This window comes from Gadus morhua, chromosome 22 (genome assembly GCF_902167405.1).
Source record: "Gadus morhua chromosome 22, gadMor3.0, whole genome shotgun sequence".
NCBI lineage: Eukaryota > Metazoa > Chordata > Actinopteri > Gadiformes > Gadidae > Gadus > Gadus morhua.
In genome coordinates, this window is record NC_044069.1 from 19,166,395 (window position 1) to 19,181,677 (window position 15,283).

Sequence of the window (15,283 nt, forward strand, 5' to 3'; positions counted from 1 at the left end):
GTGTTATTTTAAGGATGCAGTTTATAAAACTAGACTGCAGCATATATCAAAATGTAACTCATGTTACAAATCTCCATGATACGTTACACATTCAATCCAGATTTTCCATCCCGATAAGGTGATGTTGTTCTTCAGTGTATCCCTGATCCTTATTCATTCACTTTCTTTATACACCCATGGAGAACCTACAAGGCTAATGCTAACAGGACATGCATTCATTGATAATAAATGTGTGTACGTTCATGACCCCTCCGCTCCGTCGCCCCTTAGGAGCAGGTCATGGAGCTCTCAGTGCTGCGGTGGACCTGCACTTACCTGCTGCCGCGACCCGGTGTCAGTGTGTGAGAGCCCCTGTCCGGGGCTCGGTTGATTCTAACACTGGCTGACAGCTCACAGAACCAAATACCCCGGTTGCCGCAGGGAAGGCGCACTCTAGCGCTCCGAGATCCTTTATTTATGGGTGGAGGGGATGGAGCAGAGGTGAGGTTCAGCCGCTCACCAGAGACCCCCCCCCCCCCCCCCCCCTCCCTTCAGCTCTCTGGGGGCTGCATCAGACACATATGGATGTCCTGTTCATACATGTTTTGATTGCATGAATATAACCCCTACATTAGTAGTAGCACATTAAACTGAATGCAAAGATACTGAATATGGTTTAGTCCAGGCAGCCCAGTTCAGGTGCCAGCATGGTGGTCTAGACCAGTCCGGTCCAGACCCAGTCTATTGTCCATCGCTCCCTCCTCCTCCTAGATGGGGGTCAGCAGTGTCTAGAAGATGATCTTGGGGTACGTGGCCGTCTCATCTAAAGGTTCTGAGGTTTTGCCATTCAAGACAACAGCTGGCCGTTTGTTCTCATCCCCACCCCCCGTTTTTTTATACAATGTTACCCTGAATCATTTTCAACCAGCCAACCCCCCCGCGATGGTTTTGGTAGGTGTATTTTGTTTGTTTATTCTAAATGGTTGCTAGAAGTAGGCCTACATGACTTTTCTGCATTCCAGATGAATGAAGAAATATGAAAGACCGTTATGCATTCTGTGTTTATTAAAACATGCAAGCACAACGAATTAGGCTTCTATATAAAATAAGGGCAATGCATATTATTTACAAAAGTGTATAAATTGTTGTTCAAAAGTGGAAGAAATTGTATACGGGCACCAATGCACCTCCTAATGAAATCGATTGACATGTTGCACCTGTTTTCGCGTTTCCTGGCGGTTGTGGTTATGGCTGCACTAAAGGGTTTGCTGCAACGAGACTGATGCGTTCATGATGACATCACTATTGAGCGTGTGCATGACGGAGCACGGGCAAAGCAATGGTCTTGACACTTCACTAAGTATGTACACTAAGTATGTTCTCAATTAAAACTTAATGAGAGGCGCCAGCACAAGTTGTATTTGAGATTGACCCATAATCAGATCCCAATCCTAAATATATTTACTCGAGTCAAAGGGCTCCTGATTAGGCTCATTGGACGAACCGGAAGTCCTGACAGCTTTTCAGAACTTCCGGTTAGGCTGTTGAGGAGATGGAATCCTGGAAGTGTTCAAGGTGTTACTGAGGGCTCAATGGGGAGAAAGAAGCATTGAAACGCTGTACATGTTACCAGGAAATACTGGCAAGATGCTCCGGGCATTCCATCCGGCAGTAGCAGACGAGGTGGACCTGCTCCAAAGGAGCCTCTCCCTGGCGGTGGGGAGCCTGCCCCTCAGTGGGTCTGAGTGAGGCCCAGCTGACCTGTCTGACAACAGGCTAGCTGAGCACTGTAGCAAAGAAATCCACGGACCGATATAATGAAATGGGTTGGATGTTATAGTTTCGATGTCCAACCTGTATTATATATTATAATTAACATGTGGTTTATTCTGCATGCGTAGTGGGAACCCTTCATGACAGATGCTAGGCCTATATGGTTACCCACTGCCATTGACAATGTGGTATTGACTTGTTTTTATTATCAAGTCAAAAAATAAAGCTGATTTTATATTTCTCTTTCTCTCATTGAAAAAAAAAATCCAGATAATGCCTAAACATTAAAAAGTAAAACATCAACCAAGGCTTCAGATGCATGCATGTAACAAGTTCTAGACATGTCACGGCAAGAGAGACGGCTCCACGGTTGAAGGGCGAGGCTTGTTGGCTCTTGAGATCAGCTCTGATCCGCGTAGCGCCGAGCTGCGTCGCGTACTGCACTGGTTCTGGGCTCCATGTTCAAGTTTCCACTCTTAGATAAGGAGCTCTCAGCACCTCCACGCCACAGGTCACTCCAGGACGAGTCCTGCCAGGTAGCGAAGACCTCCACCCGGTTAGTCCTCCAGGTAGCGTGGATCTCCTCCCGGTCGGTCCTCTGAGGAAGCGGGGATCTCATCCCGGTTGGTCCTCCAGGTACCGTGGACCTCCTCCCGGTCGGTCCTGCCGGTAGCGTGGACCTCCACACGGCCGGTCGGTTCTCTCGGTAGCGGAGACCTCCACACGGCCGAACGACCGGACGGATTCACGGGCGGCGCGACCGCAGATCCTCTCTGGCCACCAGCTGGTTCTGCATTATGCGGTATGTTGTTTGCTCTTGTTTCTTCACTAGTCTCGGTTCCCTAAACAGAGTGACGACCGTGTGCACACATCGCCTTTTACTTTGAATAGCGTATGATCTTATTGCATTATATTAGTATATTCAGGATTAGTTAAGCGAGTTGATTTATGGGCCCAAGTTGTTGCGTGGCTGGCAGCGTCGTGTTCACCAGTTAATGGAGGCTGATGAGCTCTGGTGCATTTCTCCAACTTTAGATCATTATTTTCATTCCTCTCTTATATAAAATCACTCAAAGCGTTATGTATGATCACTTAACACGTTACATAAGATCACTTGACATGAGCAACACAGACCGGAAGAATAACATGTCTGTAGGAAGAGTTTGTTCAATTGTGATTAGTTCATAACACGACTGTGATATACCAGCTGAAGTCCAACTCAAGTGGTTTAATGTGATGTGTCCACACGGGCTGTAGGGTTTAGCAGCGGTAGCTGATTGAGGCTGTTGGAAAATGCATTGACTATGTAAAGCGAACAACAACGTTATCGGTCGTGGATCAGCTTATATTGCGCTTCGCGTTGTCTGTTGGACTTGGTTGTCTGCTTAGACTCGCCGTAGACGGCACTTGAGGACACGGACGATCCAGTCCAGCAGGGGATCTCAGGTCAGCCCGGCGGGGCGATAGTCAACCAGGGGAGCTCAGGTCAGCCCGGTGGGGCCATAGTCCAGCAGGCAAGCTCAAGTCGAACCGGGGAGGGACACAGTCCGACAGGGGAGCTCAGGTCAGCATGGAGAGGGACGAGAGTCCCGGAGGGGAGCTCAATCAGCAAGGGGGGGGGGGGCTGCCTCTCTCACGCCGCTGCTCGGCGGGACGCCACGATTGTAGATTGATTAATTGGATCCAGTTCAAAAGCACCTCTAATGAATCTGTTGAAACTTGTTGCAGCACCCTTTGTACCCTACAGTCAGTCCCACACCCACACATGTCATATTTCCTCTCCTAGTCTACCGTCTGAAATACATATCCCGTCTTGCTGGTGCTGGTGATGGAATTTGATTCCAAAGTCTGTGCTTTCTTTCTGGAAACATGCCTCGTGTGACATTTCACGTTTATGGTTTCACCATTAATAGTATGGCATTAAGACTAGCTGGTGAATGACACCAGGACCTCAGATTTCATTTGACTTTATGTCTCAACTACGCAGTCCTACACTAGAGGTTGTGTTTGAGCCCTGATCAGCTAACCTTTTGTGTAATATCTGTATCCTGTTTCCTGCAACACCATACTCTGTTCAGTTCTACTATGTTGCATTATGATTATGTAATCTCCTGATAATATAATAAACCTATACTAGCCTGTGTAGCATTAGGCAAAATCTGTATATTGGCTATGTAAACTTTTAAATCATTAAAAATTCCCTTTTTGGTTCTTTATTCGTTGTTAGGGACATTCATTGTTGACCGTTATTATCACTAAATATTATGTTATATCCTAAATGTAACACAACAGAACAATTCTTTAAAAGTGTAACGTATATGATTTAGCCGAATCAGAATCCATACAAATAGGGGGCCACATATCAATGCTGAACCAGGGGGTTAACCCTGACCCTGGCCCTGACCCGAACCCTAACCCTGACCCCACAATCTGAACCGCATAGCAGCAACACATGGTCAACTTAGTGAACATGAAGTGTCAGTAACATTGGACCAGCAGCCATCAACACAGCTATACGATATGCTATACAAAAACACTGTAGTGTTAACTACTATCGACTTACACGTCTAGAAGAAACGTTTCAAGTTCAGCATCAGACTTCATTCATTAACTCGCCAAGAGCCATCTCTAGCAGTCGTAGGCAACGCCCAACGTGAACTCTTGTTTTGCTTCTATTTGTATCATTTACCTTCTCTTGTATCATTGACCAGAGGTTGGAACACGGTCCGCTGGACAGTGTAACTCTTTTCCTCTCACGTCGGACTGGGCGGACTGGCCTTTTGAGGTACAAAGTAGTATTAGGAGGCGTAACGATGCTGGCTAGGCTAGCTGCTAGCTTAAAGAAATATCTCTGCATCACATTACATACACATTACATAGATCAATTTGACATTCCGTCAAAACGGTTATTTTTTCTACACATATTTGTAGTTAATTTGTGAATGTTTTGAACTAGTAATGGAACCAGTGCTGCCGAATGTATGTAACATTTTTTCCGGGTATTCACCTTGTGTTTTGAGGTCCCTTGTATTTGTCTCTGTCATTCACGTGCACTTGATCGTTGTTTTGCATCGGCGTAATTGATCACCGCTTATGATAACCAATGTTTTCCCAGCATGCTGTGTGAAGTCTTGCGTTGTGCGGGGTGGTGCCGCCATCTTTAGGGAGGAGCACCAGGAAGCTAGCTTTAGGGTCCCTCTATAACAGGTGGCTCACCACTCCAGCTGCAGCAGAATAACTAAACAGTGACTTGGGAGATAAGGGTTGGTTCTCAGGAGCCCAGGGCCCATTTCATTTTCCATCACAACACAACTGCCTGTATTGGATCAGTCACTGGCTCATGGTTGACTATGGTGCCAGGATTATGTATTATACTCTATTCACCTCATTGCCAGGATGCAGTATTCTACTCTATGTACCTTTTATAGCCAGGATGTAATATTCTACTCGATTCACCTCATTGCCAGGATGTAGTTTTCTACTCTATGAACCCTATAACCAGGGTGTAGCATTCTACTCTATACTCTATCTACTACATTTTATTTTATATCAGGTGACTAATAGTTGGTTAAGGGGTAATTTGTTTCATAATGCTTTATTTTCAATTTCCTTTTTTAGCATTGAGTTCCTTTGTCAAATGGTATTGGCAACATTAGGTCATTAATGACTCAAACAGAAGACAATAGCTGTCTGTAGTTCATAAATGTGAGCTATTCACTTGAAGTAAACCTCATTGCTCTTGGCTTCGCTTTCACAGGGAGCTGAGGCAAACCTTTAATTTGCATTCTTCAATTATTTATTGGAGAAGTTGCCGGTGTACTTCAATAAGGTACGTACTTTGGTACCTACGCTGTTAAATTGTAATGAAATACACATATTTCAGTAAAGCCGTATGGTCTGAGAGCAATTTGTACAAGAAATTGCAGGCAATAGACAATGTAGAACAAACTCCGCGAAATTCCCTATATATTTGTCTTCACAAAATACATCCACAAATGTTATTGTTGCCACATTTGATGTGAAGCCAAACATTCTCATCTTTGAAAACATAGTTTAGTTGACAGTCAAAGACGTTGGAATTGTTATTGAGGAAGTGTTCATATGTGTACTATGGGTCACGCTAACTGATTGGGAAAGTCCCTATAGTAATATACCTGCTCCAAGCCCTCACCTCAGCCATGGACCAGGCATACAGAGGGCATCCGTGGCCTACTGGTTAAGGAGTTGGACCGGTAACCGTTACCGGTCGGCGGCCGGTTTGGTCCCGACGGGTACACAAAAAATGTGGATGGGGGGGGGGGGAGTAGTAGTAGTAGTTCAACTAGGGCACCCAAATTGAGGTGTCCTCGAGCAAGGCACCTGAAACCCCCACCTGAAACCCCGCGGCAGCTGCCCACTGCTCTGCATGGGTCAAAAGAGAAAACAATTTCCCCCAAAAAGAGACGAAAAAGGATAGCCGAACTTAACGTAACATAGTACTACACCTTCTCTAGAGCCCTCCTCTCAGACCACCATGGGTCAGGCTACCCAGCGTGGCTCTAACATGTCCCCATTGTTGCTCTATTGTGAATGAGGCAGTTAAACAGGATTGTGCAGATGATTATCATGTCCCTACAGGAGTGTTTCCCTTAGCCAGCACCTAACCACCCAGTCTCATTCAGAAGGCTCTGGTGTCTCCTTTATCAAGTGGCCCGTGGGGTTGGAAAGCGTAACTCTTTATCTCCTTGATCACAGTAATCCTTTGAGTCTCTTAATCTGAGTCAATCATCATGACGATTTAGCAGTGTCCACTTTGGGCCTCCTCTGCCCTTGTATTTTCGTATAAGAAATTGGTTATGCATGGACGGTACTTTTCAGTTTATATTTGCAAGTCATGATCACAAAGAAATGTAAGTGTATGGCATTAATCAAAAACACAATTAGAAAGTTATCTGTTTGAATCAGTTAGAAAGGTTTGCACTTAAATTGAGCCAAGAGTTTTACAAATGTTGAAACATCGGAATTAAATTCAAATAGTTGGTTTCAGGGTTTGTGATGTGTGACATTGATATATAGCGCTATACGAAACCAATACCAAGGACCCAGTCCCATTCAGCCTGGGTTAGAAGGGCTTCTGCTTGTTGGTGAAAAACACTACAAAACATCTGGGTAATTTAAAGGTGCTGTACGTACGATTTTAAAGCTATGTTCAGAGTGAAATCTTATAAAGGGCACAGTCGGCTATCCATGAACAAAACGCTCTGTGAAAATATCTGTTATGGTTGATTTATGCCAAGCTCTCTCAACCTCCAGTCTCAATGGCAATCATGGGATGTCTTCCTTGATTGACCTTGGGAATCCATTTTGCCTGTCACACACATACACACAGACACAGACACAGACACAGACACAGACACAGAGAGAGACAGAGCAGGGAGGGTATCTCAACAATATCTTGAAAGGTATAGCTATTTTGTAGATTGCATTGTTCTCAAAGCTTTTGGCAGAAGGCCACGCTTAGTGGAGACTTTTACTGAACGTTAGAGCAGTTACATGGAATCATTGGCCAACCAGATACATGGGCTTTCATTGTGGTTGGCATGCTGGTAGGTATGCCTGAAGCTGTCAAACATCTTCTTAAATCACAAAACAGTAAAAGACTTTCAATAATTGACTGTCCAATGTTCGGTTTGACAGCAGTATTTCTCTTGCATGAAACACTGCTCATCGCTTCAACCACCCAGTGCTCCCTGGACAGGTGCTCACAAGAAGTGACTGTGTTTCTAGAGCCAGAGCGACTGTTTCTAGAGACAGAGCCTGTGTTTCTAGAGCCAGAGCGACTGTTTCTAGAGACGGAGTCTGTGTTTCTAGAGCCAGAGCCTGTGCTGCTAGAGACAGAGCCTGTGTTTCTAGAGCCATAGCCTGTGTTTCTAGAGCCAGATCCTGTGTTTCTAGAGCCATAGCCTGTGTTTCTAGAGACAGAGCCTGTGTTTCTAGAGCCATAGCCTGTGTTTCTAGAGCCAGATCCTGTGTTTCTAGAGACAGAGCCTGTGCTGCTAGAGTCAGAGCCTTTGTTTCTAGAGACAGAGCCTGTGTTTCTAGAGTCAGAGCCTTTGTTTCTAGAGACAGAGCCTGTGTTTCTAGAGACAGAGCCTGTGTTTCTAGAGACAGAGCCTGTGTTTCTAGAGCCAGAGCCTGTGTTTCTAGAGACAGAGCCTGTGTTTCTAGAGCCAGAGCCTGTGTTTCTAGAGCCAGAGCCTGTGTTTCTAGAGACAGAGCCTGTGTTTCTAGAGCCAGAGCCTGTGTTTCTAGAGACAGAGCCTGTGTTTCTAGAGCCAGAGCCTGTGCTGCTAGAGCCATTTCCTGCTGCTTTCATTTCTTAACCTACTTTTGTTTCTGCAGGACGGCTCCAAAAAGAGGTTTTGAGGGGAAATGTTTCCCTGTAACAATCATTTCGATATTTTCTATGTCTAATCAATATATTTCAACATGAGTTGTATGTCTTAGATTTTAATTATTGGGAGGTAATAGTATTTATATTTTTGGACCAATACCACTGCCCTCCATCTCTTTTCCCTTCCCCTTCAGACTTGAACTCCTGGCTGTAGAGTACGGACAACGAGCTAACAATGGTGGGTTTAGTCCTGGTAGCCCAGCTGTTGCAGACTTCCCAGATGTTTGCCTACACTCGTCCTCCTTTATGCAGGTTGTCACCCTGCCAGCCATTAGCTAGCCAGCGGTTTCCTTTAGTCGAGAGGAAGTGAAACATTAGCGAGGGAAGGGGAAAGCTGGATGTCCTGAGATTATGGCTGCCAGATTGTATCTGCCCGTCTGGGAAGATACAATCCTGTGTATGTGTGTCTGTGTTTGTTTGTCGGTCATATAGGATCAAGCTCCTGTGGCATTACCAATGTCCCATTCACTCCACCCATCGTACACTTTGTGTACACTTTGGAAATAGTGACGGTTAACCATCAACTCAACTGGTGTTTTCCCATTAATAGCTAGCCCAACAAGTTATCAATGGCTAATCCAAATACCTATTAATGATCTCAATAGCTACCTCGGCTTTCTAAATACAAGCGGCCCTCTGGAGGTCATTCAGCCTATGTAAAGTGTATGTTCAGAAACCTGATTGGCGGGTAGCTCGGTGTCGGTTTGGAAATTTGTTTACTCACCATGGTGGCTGCCGTATGAAGGAGTGAACCACAGCTGTTTACCGCACACAGGTCACCTTTGTTCAGCCATTAAATTTTTTAGAGGCTTTCAAAGGGGAAATCCTGGTCATGTTCTTTTTAAAAAGTGGGGCTTTCAGGAAAGCCCTGTTGAGCTTATCAGATTTGCGGTGGTCGGCATTATCAAGTGATTGATCCTGGCACTGAGGAACTGCTATAGAGTAGGGATGTGAATAACTCAAAATTGCCATGGTCGAATAATCAGTGGGTGGTATGAACGAATAATCGATTATTCGATGTGTGCCGACATTCACAAAAGCAGCCATGGATCATCGGCAAGAAATCACTTAATCTCTTTAACGCAAAAAATTGTGAGCTGATAAATTGTGAAAAATTAATTAAACTGTAATCAGACAACGCGGTTATATGCTATAGACCCTAGTGTATCTGTGGTATAAAGGCTGGGACGAATTTCTAATTATAAATGTGTACACTTTATGTTGAAAGTGCATAACGTTTGCTCTCTGGCTCACAGCTGAGCGGACTAGAGAATACCTCCCGTTGCCATGTCGTAGCTAAGATCCTTCCTATTTACTGGAGGAGTGAACAACGTTTCCATTGCATTAGAACCTTACGGGAGGGTAATGATTGTTCCAGGTATTAGTCAAACCCTCAGGCGTTACCAGGGAAACAAAGGTATGGCTTGTGAAGAACTTTATATTTGGATTGTAAAACGCATGAAAATCTAAATGAATGGTCTTAATTTATTTATTTTGTTCAAGTGACCATTGTATAAGTGGGATAATGCCCTTCGAGGTGGGAAAACATTTTAACAGTCCAAATGTTAGAAATCGGCTTTGACCCCTGGGGAACAAATAATTGAATAATCTAATATTCTGACCCATCCCTACTATAGAGTAGATATGTTGTGCTTTGTGGAGGATAAGTTCAGTTCTTTGTCTTTTCCCTACTTCTTGCTGAGGAAAGACCGGACATTCAGACCTGGACTCGCCATTAAAAAAGTATTCTTAAGTCCTGAATAGGACATTTTGTTGTTTATGAAATCAAATGCATACAAAGCACTAAAGAACCAAGGTAATATTAGCCATGGGATAAACCCTTAGTATGCCCTCTGATCCAGCGGTGCATCCCTGTCATGATGAGAGCCTTGTGCTTGTTGTGGGGTCACATCTGAATGGAGAGGGAGTTCTGTAGGGGGCCAAGACCCTCCAACATATGAAGCATTTACCTTGGCATCATACCGTTCACAGGAGATCAAATACAGTTTGTGTTCCAGAAGGTTTGGTCCTAGAAGCTTTGGACTCCACTGTCCATCCCGTTGTTAGAACCTCTTTCAATTATTTATCACAGAAGGATTTTGTTCTTGCGTGTGGCCGCTAAAATGTTTTGGATACTAGAAGTATCTCTGAAGTGTGTTTGTATCCACCGAGCTCGCTAGGTTGTGGTGGTGAGGGGCCGTGGGAGGCCGGCTTACTGGGAAAGCATACCAATGAGAAGGACGCTGGGGGGAGAGGAACACGACGTGGGGATGGTGGACCTTCGTGGCTCCTCTGGCACCTGGATCCTCTCCTGACTGCTGCATCGTTCTACACAGCAGTCCAGGCACTGTGTCAGCAGAACGGGCTCTGGCCTTCCACCTCTCAAGATCAGGACATCTCCTGCTCAACCCATGAGTCGTATAGAAAACCCAGTACAGACGTTTAGCTAGAACTATAATACGGTAACGTTGGAACCCATGAGGGACACATTCCATACAGTCTGATTGGTCTATATTGATAACAAACCATATGTATGAAGGTTGGAGGGCAAGCTTTAAGTGAAGGGGGGGCTGTTGAAAACTGGTTTGAATGCAGCTTAAGCATTCACTTCTGAATCCAAAGGAAGTGCTCTGGTACTGGTCGTATGAATGGCTGTAGATCGAGACAGCTGAACACACATGCTCCCTCTTCCCCACTGACCCTGTCCATTGCAACTTGTGGCTCAAAGCTATTACCAGCAAATGTAACAAGCTGAAATGCAGCGTGTGGCTATCTTGCTGAGAGCATGCGCAGTGCCCACAAACACAGATTTGTGTTTGTGGGCGCTGTCTGAGAACACCTGCTATCCAGGGCCATTCATACGGAATGACTTGTGTTGGACAAAAGGAGATGCAGAGGCTGCTAACACTTGTTTGGATAGAATGGATGGAAAGGGCTCTTCAACTGACAACTCTCAGAACGACGCTTACTACAAGAGCGGGTGAGTTTCCAAAGAAACCATGAATGATTTACATCTCCACATAGACAACTTCAACAATTAACCTAGGGTGTTAAGCTAAATATAACCTGTAAGCTAAATGTAATGGATACATTTTCAATCAATCAATCAATGAATCTATGATTTTGTTTTAGCCCTTAGCACTTTTGTTCATCTTGCTTCAGGGTGAAGGCAGCAGCAGCAGCAGTAGAGCCAAGGACTCTAGTGCTTTCATCAAATGTTCTGTTAACACTTTTTACGTTTTCTTACACCAGTCAGTTTTTTTTAGCTTAGGAGGGGAAACACTTTCAAGCTCGGAAAGGATTGAATTATTCATTTATCGCGAGAGAGAGGGAGAGAGAGGCTGTCTTGTCATCTATTTACTTATTTTTTGCGTCAACATCAGTGGCCGCATGTCGTTGCTCATGTCAGCAGGTATCTCCCAGGCAGCACACTGCAGAATGTCTCGTTCATTTCAAACGGACCGCCATCTTTCTATAAATGTATTAATATGACAGGTTTCCAGTTAAATGGGGATATCGGTAGGTAACAATTTGGAATTGGATTGTGTTGTTAAAGGAGTGATATCCTGCTTTATCAACTTTTCCCTTTGCTTTAGGCCGCTATATGACCGTTATTTGTATGCAAACATTTTTTACGTCTGCTTAGCTAGAGAAATCTAAGACTGAGCCAAGGGGAGTATTCACGCCCACTGAGAACGCCCCTCAATAAGTGCTAGAAACAGCTTGTTTGTGATCAAACGTCAGACTGTACAGTGGGCCTTGCTGAAGTACAGAAGTAACGCCTCCCAGCTACCCACAGTGTTTACAACTTCTCGGGGCGGTGATTTCTCGACACAAGCACAAAGTGTTCAACCAATCCTAACAGAGCAGGTGTGCGTGCTGACCAATCACAGCAGACTGGGCTACTCGGGAGCGGGGCTTAATGCGACATTATACGAAACAAGCTGAAATTGGTTTTGCAGAAAAGAACAGTGTTAGAATAATAAGGGGTATTTTTAACATACAAGCGCTTTTTTTTATTTTTAACCCTATTCAAGTATTACCTCCATATGCAATTACTAACCCTAATAAAGCATTATATGGGATCTTTAATAGATGGCGTGGCTGGTGAGCAGTCTGCTGTGTTGTGGGCCCTGATCAGAGCAGTGGGCTCTTCATATCTGGAGGTAAACAGCCTGTGTGTTCCTATGTTTCTGGTGCTGGCATCTAAAGCTATTGTAAAGCTATTGCGTGATTGGTATTGCGATGGTTCAATGGTGATATGCTGATCACAAGGGAATGGAAAGGGTCCAATGTACCTCCTAATAGACATTGCCATTAGACATTAACATTTATTTAGTGCAATGTGGTGTGTGTGTGGTTCTGGGATTTGGGTTCTGCACGTGTGTCGGCCATTGTTTTTTTAATGGCTGAACCGAACATAGTTCATTCGTGTAGATGTTTGGCAAATACACTTTGGTGGCCTGTTCAGTGCATTGATGATGGGGTCGGCTTAGCTCTGAGGTAGAGCGGGTTGACGTGTAATAACCCGCTCGAGGTTACTACTGCTTCGTGCGAGGTGTCCCTGTTGACTCCGCCGTGAATGTGTGATTAATGTGTGTAAGTTGTTTTGGATAAAGTTGCCCGCTAAACCGTAATGCAGGCCTATTGAACTAGCGGCCCGTGGGCCAAATGCGGCCCCTCTTAATTTTTTTCTGGCCCGCAAGAGGTTCCACGCAAAAAATAAATAAAATAAAGGAGAAACATAGTTGAATGCAAATCAGGTTTCTGTGTGTAGCCGGTGATACTAGCCAGTATCAGTACCCCACAATCAGGAACTGGCATCTCTTATTCTGACAATGTTTGGCTCAACCGATACGTTTGAGTCTAGCTTTCCTCATATGAATGCCATCAGAACAAGGGCACGTTGCTCCATGACCTATGAGAAGCTGCATGAGTGTCTCAGGATGAGGCAAACAAGGCAGTGCAATCTTTCTCACTGACTCACTGGCTCAAAATGTCTCATATGTACAGTAGTTCTGTTTTGTGATGATTCAAACAACATTGTTTAATTCTAAATACGTGTCCAAAATATGTGCGAACATAATCTTTTATAATGATACGATATAAAGTGAAGAAGGAAGGAATGCGTCTGACAAGTTTATTCCATGTAGTAGTAGTATATGTATTAAGTTAACACTACTTTAAGTACGATTTATTTGTAGCTATTCATTCACATAGTTTTACTCTGTGTGGCCCATGAACCCACAGTGGTTTTCCTTTTCGGCCCACTTGATAAGGACGTTGAATAGCCCTGCGTAATGTTTCCATTTTAGGATTGTAACATAGTTTGGCTTCAACATGTTGACTGGCAGGTTTCTGGCATGCATTCTTTTGTTACATATTCCTTGAAAGAAACAAAATAATTACCCCACGCCTACATGATGAAACACCTTGCCAGGCCTTGTCTGTTTGAACGTGCTTGTGTGTGTGTGTGTGTGTGTGTGTGTGTGTGTGTGTGTGTGTGTGTGTGTGTGTGTGTGTGTGTGTGTGTTCATGTATGCATTTGTATGTGTGTGGATGGTCACTGGGTTATAGGCATGCAAATAATGTAGAAGCCTTATTCCTTCTGCCAACAGCGGCGGTCAGTGCACCATGTGTGAATCTGTGCGTGGGGGGGGGGGGGGGGGGGGGGGGGGGGGGGGGGGGGGGGCATTGGAGGCAGAAGTTGTACGCTGTTGCGTCATAGTCTCTAGGAGAGGGACAGTCCATCAACTGTACCCAGCCCACAGCTAGATGAGCCCACGCCCCTCCCACTGTCCACACAATGGCTGCTCGTCATGTCGTGGCGCTCCGCCCCCCCACTGTGGGAGCTCCCGGCTGTGTGTGTGGGTGGGGGGGGGGGGGGGCTCGGGGGCTTCACCTTTGAGGACGGCTGGTGGTTTTCCAGCAGCGAGGCCAAGTGTCGCCCCTGTCCCAGAGCCAACACGCTCGGAAGACACGCCCACATTCCCCCACGGCCTCCCGTGCCAAGGACATCATGTTCTGATGCGATGCTATCTCAGCACCCCGCCCTTTACTGTATGACCCTTCCCTCTATGACCCCTTCACTGTGTGACCCCTTCACTGTGTGACCCCTTCACTGTATGACCCCTTCACTGTGTGACCCCTTCACTGTGTGACCCCTTCACTGTGTGACCCCCACACTGTGTGACCCCCACACTGTGTGACCCCCACACTGTGTGACCCCTTCACTGTATGACCCCTTCACTGTATGACCCCTTCACTGTATGACCCCTTCACTGTGTGACCCCTTCACTGTGTGACCCCTACACTGTATGACCCCCACACTGTGTGACCCCTTAATTTTTGACCCCTGTGAGCGTGACCCCTTCACTATGTGACCTCTGTGTGACCTTTTCACTGTAGGACCCTTGTGTGACCCCTTCACTGTGTGACCCCTGTGTGAACCCTTCACTGTATGACCCCGCTTAATGTGTGACCCCCCTCACAGTGTGACCTCTGCGTGACCCTTTGTGGACCCCTCCACTGTGTGACCCCCACGAGACCCCTTTGGGACCTTCACATTAAGTGTGTGTGTGTGGTGGGTGAGGGGGTTAGCGACCCTTCACATTTACGGACGGCTGTTGATTTTGTATATCAATTTCTTGTCCTTTCCTTTCCCCCTCTCTCACTGTGTGACCCCCCCCCCGAGGCCTTTCCTCTGTATCTCCCCCTCTCTCACTTTGTGACCACCCCCCCCCCCCCCCCCCCCCGAGGCCTTTCCTCTGTATCTCCCCCTCTCTCACTTTGTGACCACCCCCCCCCCCCGAGGCCTTTCCTCTGTATCTCCCCCTCTCTCCCTCAGTGACTCCCCCCCCCCCCCCATGCTTCCATCTGTCTGGCTCTTTCTTGCCAACAGAAAACCTGCTTTCAGTTTCGTCCCGGACTCAATCTGCTCCCTCATATTCTATGGTCCTCTGAGGTAACTGTCTGTCTCGCTGGCTTTTCAGCCTTTCTGTCCTAAAACGTTCCCTCTCCCTCTCGCTCCCCCCCCTCCCTCTCCAGGGGACCCTCCCTTTCAGGACAGCGTCCACTGGCATTGGCGCTCGGTTGCGT

General features: G+C 45.9%; 1 protein-coding gene across 2 annotated transcripts in view; it reads left to right on the plus strand.

The window, feature by feature from the left end:
* The first annotated feature begins 1,044 nt into the window (after window positions 1–1,044).
* Window positions 1,045–15,283, plus strand: part of thrb (thyroid hormone receptor beta) — a 59,387-nt gene continuing 45,148 nt past the window's right edge. For both annotated transcript variants that reach the window (XM_030347297.1, XM_030347298.1), the window contains exon 1: window positions 1,045–2,554. The gene's annotated coding sequence lies outside the window, so the exon portion shown is untranslated. The remainder of the gene's footprint in view (window positions 2,555–15,283) is intronic.